Below are 14,842 nucleotides of genomic sequence, written 5' to 3'. Positions count from 1 at the left end.
TTTTGCCACACACAAACCCATACTAAGCTCTCCCTCGTCCTCCATTTGGAAAATCTGACCATAACTCTATCTTCCTGCTTACAAGCAAAAACTCAAACAGGAAGTACCAGTGATGCTCTTAATACAGATGTGGTCCGATGAAGTGGATGCTAAGCTACAGGACTGCTTCGCTAGCACAGACTCAAATATGTTCTGGGATTGAGGAGTTTGCCTAGTCAGTCACCGGCTTCACTAACAAGTGACGTCGTCATCCCCACAGTGACCGTACGTACATATCCCAACCAGAAATCATGTATTATGGGCAACATTTGCTTTCAAGGAGCAGGACACCAATCCGGACACTTATAAGAAATCCCGCAATGCCCTCCGATGAACCATCAAACAGACAAAGTACAACTAAGATCGAACCTACTACATCGGTTCTGACGCTCGTCGGATGTGGCAGGGCTTGCAAACTATCACGGATTACCAAAGGAAATCCAGACGCGATTTGACCAGTGACATGAGCCTATCGCACAAGCTCATCTTAGCCGATGTGAGTAAGACCTTTTAAACAGGTTAACATTCACAGATTACCAGTCTGCGTACTCCGAGCATGCACTGACCAGCTGGCAAGTGTCTTCACTGACATTTTCAACCTCTGCTTGCCCCCAGTCTGTAATGCCTACATTTCAAGCAGACCAACATAGGTTACTTTGGCGTTCTTGGGCACAGAGACTGTCTAAATTACTATTGCCTCGTAGAACTCACATCTGTAGCCATGAAATGCTTTGAAAGGTTGGTCATGGTTCACATCAACACCATTATTCCAGACACCCTGGGCCCACTCCAGTTCGCATACCACCCCAACAGATCCACAGATGACACGATCTCTATTGCACTCAACACTGCCCTTTCCCACCTGGACAAAATGAACACCTATGTGAGAATGCTGTTCATTGACTACAGCTCAGCGTTCAACACCATTTGTGTGCCCTCCAAGCTCATCACTAAGCTAAGGACCCTAGGATTATACACCTCACTCTGCTACTGGATGCTGGACTTCCTGACAGGCCACACCCAGGTGGTGAGGGTAGGCAACAACACATCTGCCACGCTGACCCTCAACACGGGGGCCGCTCAGGGGTGCATGCTTTGTTCCCTCCCGTACTCCCCGTTCACCCACGACTGCGTGGCCGCGCACGACTCTAACACCATTATTAAGTTTGCTGACGACGCGATGGTGATAGGTCTGATCGACGATGAGACAGCCTATAGCAGTGGTATACAAACAGGGCAGAAATTTTACGAACTGACTTAGTGGAAAGATGGCATCCTATGACGGTGCCACAATGAAAGTCATTGAGCTCTTCAGTAAGGCTGTTCTACTGCCAATGTTTGTCTATGGAGATTGCATGGCGTTGTGCTCTATTTTTATTCATCTGTCAGCAATGGGCGTGGCTGAAATAGCCGAATCCACTAATTTGAAGGGGTGTCTCATACTTTTGTATATAGTGTATATAGCCAGGTTATCGTTACTCATTGTGTATTTATTACTTTTATTGCGTGTTTTTATTAACATTTTTCTTCCTCTTTGTTGGGAAGGGCCCGTAAGTAAGCATTCACTGGTAGTCTACACCTATTTACGAAGCATGTTATGAATGAAATCAGATTTGACATGGAGAACTAATACTGTTTTTTGGGTTTGGGATTGGCGTGTGGTGGTGGGGAGTCGGTGGCTTTAGATTTTTTGGGGATGAATTCCTCGTGTCTTACTCAATTGTAGGACGAAGTGTGGTCCAAATCAGATGTTAGATACTATTTATTAAATATTATGTGGATAATATAAATTTAAAGGACTCTTTTGGGTGCAATCAATTAGCTTAATTTATCAGATATGTTGCAGTAATGTTAATGTTGTGTTTTCAACTACAGAAACATTTTCAGAACAATCTGAGATGGTGGGTGTCATGGCTTGTTGATATGACATGGAACGAATCCAATGCAAGATGAAGGCTGAAGAGTGACCAATCAGAAAGATCCGTTAGTCAAAACAACATTCAGACCTTTGGCAAGAGTTACCTGCTTATTTATCCGTCGTGTTGCTGTGTACACGTTTTAACGCAATAAATCTGTGTGATGAATTTTAGTTTCATTCGCTGTAATTGTAAGGAGGAATAGGAATGGAGGAGTACTGACTGCTTTCACAGAGCCGCATTTCTTATATTCAAGGCTCTGAAAGGATTGCCTACAGTATGAATGACCTTCAGAGTTGTTTTGCATACGATTGCATTTCATTTTAATCAAGCTCTTCAAATCAGACCTGTGTACTCTTTAAGGCCCTTCTATTCGTGCACGGATTAAATATTCCTGTGCAATGTATTTTTATGGACTGTTTCTAATGCAGACAGCTCTCTGGAGTGTTACCCCCTTGATTATAATGCAAATTTCTCACATTAAGAAATTGTCTTTAGTTTAAGGTTATGCTGGGTTGTATGCTTCAAGATAATTACTCGCTATTTCTACAACACTCCAAAACAGAAATGATACCCAACAACATATCAAGGCTTAAAGACCAATGAGGCATATTGGTTGACATGAGAGTTCTCTTCTTCATACTTTGCATACTGTGTGTGTGTGTGTGTGTGTGTTGTAGAGCACATTCTTCTAGGTGTCCATATTGCTGGAGTTAATTTAGGATTTAGCCGAGGCAACATGTTAAGCTGAAGACTAGACCAATTTCCAAAATGCGAAAAAGGAGCTTGAAAGACAATTTTGTAATAAGCAACATGCATTCTTTGTATTCCCATCAGTGAAAGGTCTAAGTGATTTTGTTTTCCTCTTAACTAATCCAGTCGGTTAGATTTTGATGGGCATACAGTGAAGCTATTTTATTTATTTAGAATAATTTTCTTTCACATTTTATGTTTTATGCTTCTCTATCCTTTGTTTGTGGTGGTTAAAATGGTTGCCTTGAAAAAAATGATGTCTGTTTCGCTTTAGTGAAAAGGAACGAGTGTCTGTGTGCTTCCAGGGTTAATTTCAGGAAGATGTGCTCCTGGTAATTAGAAGTCGATTCACAAAATTGATTAGATTATGCTAATCACGGGCGATTAATATCTTTTAAAACGGAGAGCAGAAATGACAATGCAGCCGCCTTCGGAGACCGTTTTCCTCGGCTGTGTACCTTGAGATGTCACTGTGCGTTTCCCACATGACTGGCTTAAAGATGGCCGTGTGAGAAACTGTCTGTCAGCTCACCAACAAGACCGAGCGTTGAGAAGAGAACCGGTTGCACCATGTGGCTTCTCAATCTTAATTCCACTATTGGAACTTCCTTTTTTTCCCTCCCCTCTCATTTTCATATATCTTTTGATATATTTTATCATCAACTTTTTTTGTTTCTCCCTAAGGATTCAGTGAGGTTATAGGCCTAGCCTAGGATTTTGGCTTGGTTAGCTTCTTGAAATATTTTATTTTTGGTGTGTGTGAAAAGCTATATCCTTCCCCATGCGGAGATAGTGCTGTGAAGCCTAGATAGACAGAGGTTGATTGACAGATTTAAGGTGAATGGCTGGTATGCTGCAGATGGGGGGGGTTGTCGTCGTGTGCTGTTGTCGTCGTCGTGTGCTGTGACCAGCCATGGTTCCTTTCTTTCCTTTGTGCCGAGGCACAGACCATGGCTCTACTCTGCTCTGCTCTGCTGCAAGCTCACTGAGTGCCTCCATGTCTTACACCCACAGCACTCTACACACAGCCCTCATGTCTTGACATCCCTGAAACAACTCTCTATCTGGTTCACCTTTTTTAAGCCCCGCTTGTCATTCCTGACAGTTTCAACCAGGATTCATCCATGGTCATGTAGCAGCCTTGGCATCGTAGGACACAGGCAGTTAAACAAAATCAAGGCCTCCAGTTTACACCGGTTAGCTGCTCCTGTATGGTTGAATGTTGTGTTAGAGGCGGGCTTGGGTGAGTCACTGTCTCCCTGAGCATTGCACTCCCTGTTGGGCTAGAAGAATGTGGCAGGAGACCATTGGCCTCTCCTTGTCCCGGCTGTGTTGCTGCTGCCCATGTTATCTTAATAATGTGCAGTCCTATCTGGAATTTCTATGGCCTCTTCAGCCTCAATGTGGGACGAGAATTTGAATTGCTAATCCCGTGTTTCCCCACACCATTCTGATTGGTGAAGTAAGGAGCCGCAATGAAAAATGCATTACCTGACGTGTGGGGCTTTTTTTTCATCTAAGGTTGTGTAGATTGGGCAACAACACTTGCGCTCTGATTTTCGTTGTTGTAATACGCCTTGTAAGGTTCCGACAGAGCCCAGTCAGATTTACACACGTTAGCATTGAGGTGAACCGTATGCAGCACTTCAGTGGGTCGAGTGTGCAGTATTTCTAATGCCCATCCTCTACCAGTGGACATATATGGAGTGTCTGACAAATGCTCTGTCAGGGACGCCGTGCTTTGGATATATATTTTTTGCTTCATCGGGCTTCACTGCAGCCCACTCCCTGGTTTGTGTCACAAATGGCAAACTTTTCCATTTTTAGTGCACTACTTTTGTCCAGGGAATCCCATAGGGTTCTGGTCAAAAGTAGTGCACTATATAGGAAACGGGGTTTGGGACTCAGACCCCTTGTATATAGTGCTGCGGATATTTGATTTATGCTCTGGGCTTCCTCTGAGGGGACCCCTATGCAGGAATGAGAAAGCCATCATAGTGTTGTTTACCTTGATCCTGGTTCGCCTTTTTCGCTCAGCCTCAGCATCTGACAGGGTCAGAGAAATGGGATGAAAGCTGTGTATGCCCCTGTCATTCCCTCTATACATAAATAGCGTGGAGACGTTGTTTATTTGGTCGTACCGGAGCATGAAGGTCAGTGACATTGTAGCGTCTTGCCCCTAAAGCCTTGAGCTTCTTGGACTTTTGGTCCCATTGTCTCTGGCAGTGGTACGCTATTGTTAGCCAGTAAAATTAGAAGCGCGTCAGACATGACCACACAACCTGAGGACCTATGCTATTGCCAACTGCTGACATACCAGTACAACTAGGGCCTAGTTCAAGAGAGTGTCACCTAAGATATTTATAACTAACCCAAGATAGACCACAGCCTTTTCGTTTCCAGTAGGAGCAAATGAATCATAGTGGGCAGAACAATCAAGTAGGTGGGCAGAGCCGAGCACAAGTTAGTGAGATCCTTTTGGCATGTTCTAGCATTTATCTGCATATTTCCATTAGGGAACGCCAACACTGTAAAGTACGCGTGTGCGATGACAAAATTCGCCCCTGCACTCCTATAACGCAATTTTTGTATACTTTATTAAATGGTAAATTCTACAAAACACAATTCACTCAGTTTGTTACAAATTCTAGTTTTGGAAACAGAACTGTATGGAGGTCAAATATTTAATCGATGAGAAAATTAGCTGAATGTCGGCCAAAATCCATCGCGCTCCATCTTCTCCCAATGCCGGCCACTGAGCTTCCTCTCATCACCATATTTGGTAGTGAGTGGAAACGCCAACCGGATGCTTTGCATTTATGCATCCGGTGATATATTTGAGTCATCTGTGGTGTTACATTGCAATAAAAAACCATGGCTACCACTTAATTGCAAATCATTTTGATAAGATGTCTTGGTTTGTTGATATATACAGTGTATTCGGAAAGTCTTCAGACCCCTTGACTTTTTCCACAAACAGCCTTATTCTGTTTTTTCCCCTCAATCTACACACAATACCCCCATAATGACAAAGGAAAAACAGGTTTTTAGAAATGTTTGCAAATGTATAAAAAAACAACTGCAATATCACATTTACATAAGTATTCAGACACTTTACTCAGTACTTTGTTGAGGCACCTCTGGCAGCGATTTACAGCCTCGAGTCTTCTTGGATATGACGCTACAAGCTTGGTACACCTGTATTTGGGGAGGTTCTCCCATTTTTTTTTCTTTGCAGATCCTCTCAAGCTCTGTCAAGTTGAATGGGGAGCGTCGCTGCACAGCTAATTTCCGGTCTCCAGAGATGTTTGATCGGGTTCAAGTCCGGGCTCTGGCTGGGCCACTCAAGGACATTCAGAGACTTGTCCCGAAGCCACTCCTACGTTGTCTTGGCTGTGTGCTTAGGGTCGTTGTCCTGTTGGAAGGTGAACCTTCGCCCCAGTCTGAGGTCCTGCGCGCTCTGGAGCAAGTTTTCATCTCTCTTTACTTTGCGCCGTTCGTCTTTCCCTTGATCCTGACTAGTCTTCCAGTCCCTGCTGCTGAAAAACATCCCCACAGTATGACGTTGCCACCACCATGCTTCACCGTAGGGATGGTGCCAGTTTTCCTCCAGAAGTGACGCTTGGCTTTCAGGCAAAATAGTTCACTCTTGGTTTCATCAGACCAGAGAATCTTGTTTCTTATGGTCTGAGAGTCCTTTAGGTGATTTTCTTTTTTTTGGGGGGGGGGGGGGGGGGAATTACAGGTGGACTGTCAATGTGACTTTTACTGAGGAGTGGCTTCCGTCTGGCCACTCGACTACAAAGGCCTGATTGGTGGAGTGCTGCAGAGATGGTTGTCCTTCTGGAATGTTCTCCCATCTTCACTGAGGAACTTTAGAGCTCTGTCAGAGTGACCACCGGGTTCTTGGTCACCTACCTGACCAAGGCCCTTCTCCCCCGATTGCTCAGTTTGGCCGGGCGTCCCACTCAAGGAAGTGTCTTGGTGGTTCCAAACTCCATCCATTTAAGAATGATGGAGGCCACTGTGTTCTTGGGGACCTTCAGTGCTGCAGAAATGTTTTGGTACCCTTCCCCAGATCTGTACCTCAACACAATCCTTTCTCGGAGCTCTACGGCAATTCCTTCGATCTCATGGCTTGGTTTTTGATCAGACATGCACTGTCAACTGTGGGACCTTATATAGACAGGTGTGGGCCTTTCCAAATCATGTCCAATCAATTGAATTCACCACAGGTGTACTGCAATCAAGTTGTAGAAACATGTCAAGGATGGATAAAAGGAAACAGGATTCACCTGAGCTTAATATCGAGTCTCATAGCAAAGGGTCTGAATACTTATGCAATAAAAGTATGTTTATTTTTTATACATTTGCAAAAATGTCAACCTGGTTTTTGCTTTGTTATTACGGGGTATTTTGTGTAGATTGACGATACATTGTTTTTATTTAATCGATTTTAGAATAAGGCTGTAACAAAATGTGGGGAAAAGGAAGGGGTCTGAATATTTTTCCAAATGCACTGTAGGTCCAAGTTCTCGTCAACTAGGACTAGTTAAAAAGTAGTTCATCAAAAGTCTCTCTGGTTTATCTAATGACAGCAAATGAAGATGTATTTCCTGTATATTACTGTAGAACGAGCAGAGTGGGAAATGCACATGGGTCAGGTTTTTTTTATTCAGCAGTGCAGAATGAAGGATAACCTTTGCACCGGCAGCTTAGGCTCATGTTTAATTTGTAGCCGTCCCCTATTGCATTCTATTTATATTCAAACTCTTCTCTCCTGTTGACATGCAAATACACCCTCCTCTCCCATAATATTCCACAAGAGTTTTTAAATGCTGAATTTATTTCTGAGTGTGAGTTGTGGTCCAAATGTGTTAACGCCTTTTGCTTTGTGTGGATCATTTCAGTTGCAAGTTAAAGCTATATGCAAATGAGGTCTTCCTGAGACACATTGCGTTTGTATCTCCCACGTTAACACTTGTTTGGAACCGATAAATATTATTTTAGCAAGGGAAACTGTGAAGGCCACACAAACAAAGTAAATAGGTGTTCTTTGTGTAATTGCCAGTAGTATATTTATTTATTTTTTATTGCCATTGTTATGACTTGAATGTTTCATATTTTGGGCTTATGTAATAAATATTGGTTTTGAAAATATAATAGACAACTCAAAACTTCATAGTCCACACTACAATCAGATTGTTCTTTTTTTTTTTTTTTACAAAGAAATAGGCCTAGGGTCTGTCTTTTGTTCCTTAAAATCACATTTGGGAGAATTGCAAATCTAAATACTATAGACAATGTGTGTCTCCCATTTTTAGGAAAAGCAGCCCAAGAAATATGTTTACGTCACAAAATGTCAGGCCTTGCTGTAGCCTAAAGCATTTTCCTCCGGCCCTGTATAGATTTGAGTAGCATCTTGGGTGACAATGGAGCATTAGGCTGAGCATGCAGATGCTTTTAGAGGTCCTCATTGTTCCAGGCTGAAAGCAGTAGCAGTTAGCTTTTTGTTTTGCCTCACATGCGTGTCATCTGCATTATGTATATCATGACTGGAAAAGGCTCCATCCAATCAGAGACCACTGATGGAGGTCTGGTGTCTCCTATTTCCTCTCTCGCCTGTGGTTTTTACCTCCCTTGTCTTCTTTCTCTCAGTGTCTCACTCTGACTCTCTCTCTTTCTGTCTCTCTCACACACTTTCACTCTCTCCTCATGTCATTTTCTTCCCTCTGCCTTCTCTCGCGGTGTGTCTCTGACTCTCTGCGCCTCTCTTTTTCTCTCTGTGAATATGTAGATAGGCTACACAAAGTATTCTAACTAGATTGAATTAAATACAGTTATTGTATTGAAACACATTCTGTACTGGAATATACAATGTTTTTGGTCACATACACATATTGAGCGGATGTTATTGCGGGTGTAGCGAAATGCTTGTGTTCCTAGCTCCAACAGTGCAGTAATATCTAACAAGACACAACAATACACACATCTAAAAGTAAAAGAATGGAATTAAGAAATCTATTATTAGGACGAGCAATGAGCAACAAGCGTTGACTAAAATCCAGTAGAGTATAATGCAGTATGTAAACATTATTAAAGTGGCCAGTGATTCTATGATAAGGTGCAGGGTTGAGTAACCGGGTGGTAGCCGGCTAGTGATGACTCCGTTTCACAGGATGACTCCGTTTCACAGGATGTATTAGCACCATTTCCCACTTTTGATTCAACAGAAATTGAACAATAACACTATTGCACCGTGGGCCCTCATATTTCCTCTTCTCCCTTATTAGCAACAGATAATCATTGTGATGTAGCCTGCGGGAGGAAAACAGTTGAGCAAATGGTTTAGGAGTAAACGAGAGGAGAGAGATGGGAATGTATGTTATGTACAGTAATAACACTGTGATTATCTTTAACCAGCATTGGCTGGCCAGTTGCCATACCCTTCTCTCCATGTTTTTGGGAAGTGCACATTAAGAGGAATCATGCCCATGAACAGTTTCTGTTCTAATGGACCTCTAAATATATCCAGTTAACAATTCATATGGAACTGCTGTAATGAGAGTTATCGTTCTGGAAGGTAACATTGAGAATTATTCTCCAGGTTTTGCTTATACCAGAAGGTTACTTAAAGCTAGATTCAGGGGGATATTTTGAGTATGCTTAAGAAGCAGCGCTGTTGTCTAAATCCACTATAACACTGCAAATATTTGGTTTGGCATCGGAGTTAATCGTTTTGAAAGAAACGCTGTAGTATTGGGATTAGTACGGTCTTGTTTGACTTTGGTGCCAGCGCCTAGGCTATTGGTGCTGTTGAAATGGGGCCCCTTCCTAAGTGGTTTTGTAGGTACCAACATACTTATTACTTAGTTGTCAGCCTCCCTCAAAGGCTAGCAACGGATTGACGGATTAATGAAGTACCCTGCCTTTCTCTCTCTCCTCTGTCTCTCTCTCTCTCTCTCTTCTTCTCCTTCTCTCTCCTCTCTCTTCTTCTCCCTCTATAATTAAAATGTGCAGGGTTCCATATTTTATGGCTAATGTCTGGTGTTGACGTGGCCAGGAAAGGCTGCAGGCCCAGGAATGTGTTGTGTGATGGATACCAGTTTGTATGGAACATGTGGGATTCCTGTTTGCAGGCCCCCGCGTTCCCTACGTTCCGCCCCTGGATCACTCCAAATGGAAATGATCTGCCTCCACTAGCTCCGCTGCGCTCAGAACCCGCACTAGCTCGCTAACACCGCCGCGAAGGACAAATGCATTTCTTCCAACATTTGTCACACTGAACTTCCACATCATTCATCAGAGTTCATTTGCCTCCCAAACTACCCCCTCCCCCCTCCATCTTTGTTCACGGTAAGCATTCGATATGCGTTTTGGGCAGTCGATGCGAACAGAATTACTTTTTGGCGTGAAGGTCTCCTCTCCTAAAAGATATATGCTCCCGGAGGAATGATGAAGACCAAACACCCTGCCTTTTGTGTTTTGTGGGTCGTTCTTAAGAAAGAAAGAAAAGAGAAAAAAAAATGATTATTTTCCCGGCGTTATGAACACAAATGGATCTGCCGTGTGGATTGAGATGATACGTGCCCTTGCATACTAGGTCAAAAATGTGATTACAGCTTGGGCTGTAAAGGACTAAATGTTATGTGGCCTAGCTGTGACAGACAGCCGGCCAGTTCTGAGGAGGAGGTGTTTTGTTGTATCAAGGCAGCAGGGCTCGGGGATAGAGCGGTGTAATGTGTCACCCACCGTGGCAATGCCAAAGTGGTCTGAAAGGCTGAGAGATGCTGTCCATTTTGAACGAACGTGAAACAAATGGGAGTTTTGTCGTACGGGGTTGTAGTTCATTTCCCTTCTGAGTAGGGCTTGAAGTCCTATAGTAAAACAATGTGTGTATAGGCTATGTGCACTATAAACTAGCTTACTGCATTTGGCTAACACTTTCATACGTTTTAGGGAATTAACATTTTGACTTTTCTTATAAATAGTACTGTAATGCAACTTCCCTGTCCATTACAAACCGCATGTGTACCCCAGGAAGAGTACCTGCAGCTTTGGCTGTAGCTAATGGGGTTCCTAATAAAATACAGCAACAAAAAATAGCTTTTATCTTTGAACAAAACCCAAGGAGCACATGGTTTCATTTGTCTGGCAGCACGTGGTACAAACTAGGGGCTTATTACAAACACACAGCCGGAGATGAATGGTTAAATCAGATTGGACTCCCTTGTGCTAAAACATTGACGTTCCCTGTACAACACGTGCGGTATGTTTTATTATTTTTCTGCTTTCCCAGGTCACATCCTCTCACGGCAACTCTGTCAGTCTATGACCTCCCTCACCAAAATACGAAGAGGCCTGTTTGATCATGATTGGAGGCGTTAGTTATTAGAGTTTGGGGAGTGTGAGAGAGAGGGGAGGGGGCTGATCTTTTTAAAGTCGCCTCATTCTTTTCATCATAGCACACTGTGTGTCTCTCCAGCACTCTGTCAGATATGTCCCAATTGAAATTTTCCTGCTTAACCTCTTAAGAAAGCCGTGACCGGGGCAGACGGAGCCCTTCATCACTGTCTAGGAAGGGAGGTAGGTAGTGGACGTCAAGGCCGGAAAGGACAGACCGACAGACAAACGCAGGCAGAATTGAGGTCTGTCTGTCTCTCTGCCGTGCTGTTTGATGCTCAGTGGAGCCGTCCTGGCATTTCAGCTGAACTACGGATGTTACCAGTGAACTACAGATGCATCCAGCCATGCTGACCTAAGCCACTTTCCAATTTCCCGACCAACCTCCTCCTCCGCTGTATCAACCAGCCACCACAGTGAGCTACTATCCTCGCAGGCAGACGCACAGAAGTATATACAAAAAAAGACCCACAAATAATTCACTTCTGCTGGGTGAACTCGGAAGGGGATTGGGAGTGAGGTGGGGGTGAAAGTAATTTTTTCTCTCTCTCTGGCTCTGTAATGTGCTGATCAGGTCGGATTATCCCCTTCTGCCTTTTTTAACATCCCCTTCCATCCATCGATCCCACTGTGCCGCAAATCACGCCGGCTCAAGTGGCCCAGCTATTTGTCCAGTGTAGCAGAAGCCTCGTTAATTGTGTTCAGTGGACACTGGTGATTTTTGTGTCGGTAAAAATAATCTGCCAGTGTCACCAAGCAACCATGCAGAGCGTCAGGGCAAGACACTGCTCACGCTTCAAGAGTTTGTTTTTGTCCCGAGTCAATGTCGGGGGCTACAGCTAATCATTACACCATTTAAGGTCATAGAGAATGAATGCAGTGCATCCACGGACCACGGTTATCACATGAACTAGAGTGTTAGGCTTATTTCTCCTTTTACTTATTGTTTATGTCACTTATTCATGTATGTGTAAAGTAGGGATAAACACTGGTAGCCGGGATCCCGGGACCACTTCACATTTCCTGAAAAAATGTAATTACAAGACCCGGGAAATTACAACATTTTCCCCCACAATGTCACACTATTGAAATTCCACGAAATACACAACATATGCAGCAGCAGATTGGCAAGCAAATGTATGGCACGTTATCCAAACAGGTTGTCGCATGGAAGCCTTTTATTTACTTCACACAAAGTCGTCATAAATTCCAAGCACATGCATAATTGACACTGCCAGACTGCACATGAGACCTGAAATACAGTTGAGTTCTCATCAGAACTGAAAATTCTATCCCGGTCCGATCCAAGCCCGGTGAGCTGAAAGCCAGAGCCCAGGCCTGGTACGACATCACAGAAATTAAGCCCGAACATACACAAAAAAAAGTCAGAGTTCTACAAAACAGTAGGCAAAATTGATTTAAACGGGAGTTGAGAACAACACAGTGGAGGTGGGCGGCAGCGGAGAGAAGAGTTGAGGAAACAGCCATTGGGCCTATGAAAAAGCACAGAGATAGGAACACTCACCTTAGTTAGGATCAACTGATGATGAAAATATTGGAATGAACTTGGCTAATGCACTTGAAGGCATGTATCAAATTCTTGCTTATACTGAAACTCCCAAAGTAATATGCAACTGTTATACTACACTGAACAAAAATATAAACGCAACATGCAACAATTTTACTGAGTTAGTTCATATAAGGAGATCAGTCAATTGAAATAAATTAATTAGGCCCTAATCTATGGATTTTTACAAAACTGGGCAGGGGCAAAGCCATGGGTGGGAGCCAGGCCCACCCAATGGGGAGCCAGGCCTAGCCAATCAGAATCCTTTTCCCCCCCAAAAAAGGCCTTTATTACAGACAGAAATACTCCTCAGTTTTATCAGCTGTCCGTGGGGCTGATCTCCGATGAAGGTGAAGAAGCCGGATGTGGAGGTCCTGGGCTGGCGTGGTTTCACGTGGTCTGTGGTTGTGTGGCCGGTTGGTCGTACTGCCATATTCTTTAAAGCGACGTTGGAGGCCGCTTATGGTAGAGAAATGAACATTCAATTATATGGCAACAGCTTGGGTGGACATTCCTGCAGTCATCATGCCAATTGCACGCTCCCTCAACTTGAAACATCTGTGACACATGTTGTGTGACAAAACTGCTAATTTTAGAGTGGCTTTTTATTGTCCCCAGCACAAGGCGCACCTGTGTAATGATCATGCTGATCATATCATCTTGATATGCCACACCTGTCAGTTGGATGGATTATCTTGGCAAAGGAGAAATGCTCACTAACTGGAATGTTATCAAAGTTGTGCACAAAATTGGAGAGAAATAAACTTGTGCTTATGGAAAGTTTTATTTCAACTCATGAAAAATGGGACCAACACTTTACATGTTGCCTTTTTATATTTTTGTTCAATTTAAAGCAATAGTCGTGTGTGTGTGTGTGTGTGTGGTCACCTAGATGATAATTTCAGCACCCTCATCGCGCTGCTTTGAGACAAGCATGGTGGGTGGGGGGACTGTAGGTAAATCAATCAATGTCGGCTCTTTGTTTTCACTTAATCTCCGTTTTGATATTTGTTAACAATTAGGCTGGGGAAATTGTTAGGTAAATGGTGTGTGCTAATGATCGTGTCTATTCTAGTTTGTTCATATATTAGCTGATGGGAACAATTTTCTACAACTGTATTTTTCTCTTCACTCAAGTAGTAGCCTGTCCTACTCCCGACCAAAACCCTGTGATTTGTGTTTCACAGAATCTCTCTGTATGGTTAATTCATCTCTGGCTGGATAAGTGGAAGTGATAGCCCATTTATGCGTTTGCTCATCAATCACTGATCAGGAACATTTAGGCTACATTATTGCATTATTTACCTATTGACTCACTCACATGGTAGCCTTATATAGCCATATATAGAGCATAGGCTATTTTCCTATCGTACCAATCCCACTGAAACACAAAATCCAGACTCTTGTCTCGCAAGAAAAATCCTAACTTTATTCTGTAATCCATAGGTTGGATTATCAAAGCATCTGCCTATGCCGGTCAAAATACCGCTCTTAACATTCTCTGCGTTGTGTCGTACTGCTGCCCATATGAGAGCGTCAGTAGAGAATGTGTGATCAACAAACGGTATGAGAGTAGATATGGATATTTATTTTAACCGAGTTGGTCCCCGTTAAGAGATCTTGATATTTAAACAATTTCCTCTCTTCATCTCCCCGTTATTCATGAGCTGATCTGCTATCTGTATAATCAACTCGATTTTGCCAAATAGGAGATATTCTGTCATTCGTTGGAGGTTATCTAGCGAGTTTAGCAACTTTGGTCATTTGTTTTTTTGTTTGACTACCGTTAGAGTTTGTATGATTCGAAAACGCTATGGCCTATTCGGGGTGCGTCCTGAGAGCGTTCTGTGTCCAGATAACCTACGCATTCTGCTGAAATGCACTGAATTAATTGAGGTACATAACACTTTGAATTTATAAACGGCCTGTTTCGCAATTCACAACCATGTCATTGGCGATCAAAGTTTACTCTATCATTACTAAATATCAGTTTCCCTTGCTGTGAAAGCTTTACATGGTGGTGCAGCCAGACTAATGTGGAACAGCGACAATCTCATTTTGGAAGAACCCTGAGTAACCATATCTTGGGTTTTAAAGCTTTAAATGGATTTATTTCCCGGCAGTCTCTGAATAAACATGAATTATTCCCTTTATTGAAATTTGG

This window comes from Salvelinus namaycush, chromosome 13 (assembly GCF_016432855.1).
Source record: "Salvelinus namaycush isolate Seneca chromosome 13, SaNama_1.0, whole genome shotgun sequence".
NCBI classification, from domain to species: Eukaryota; Metazoa; Chordata; class Actinopteri; order Salmoniformes; family Salmonidae; genus Salvelinus; species Salvelinus namaycush.
Note: the sequence above shows the minus strand (reverse complement) of the source record.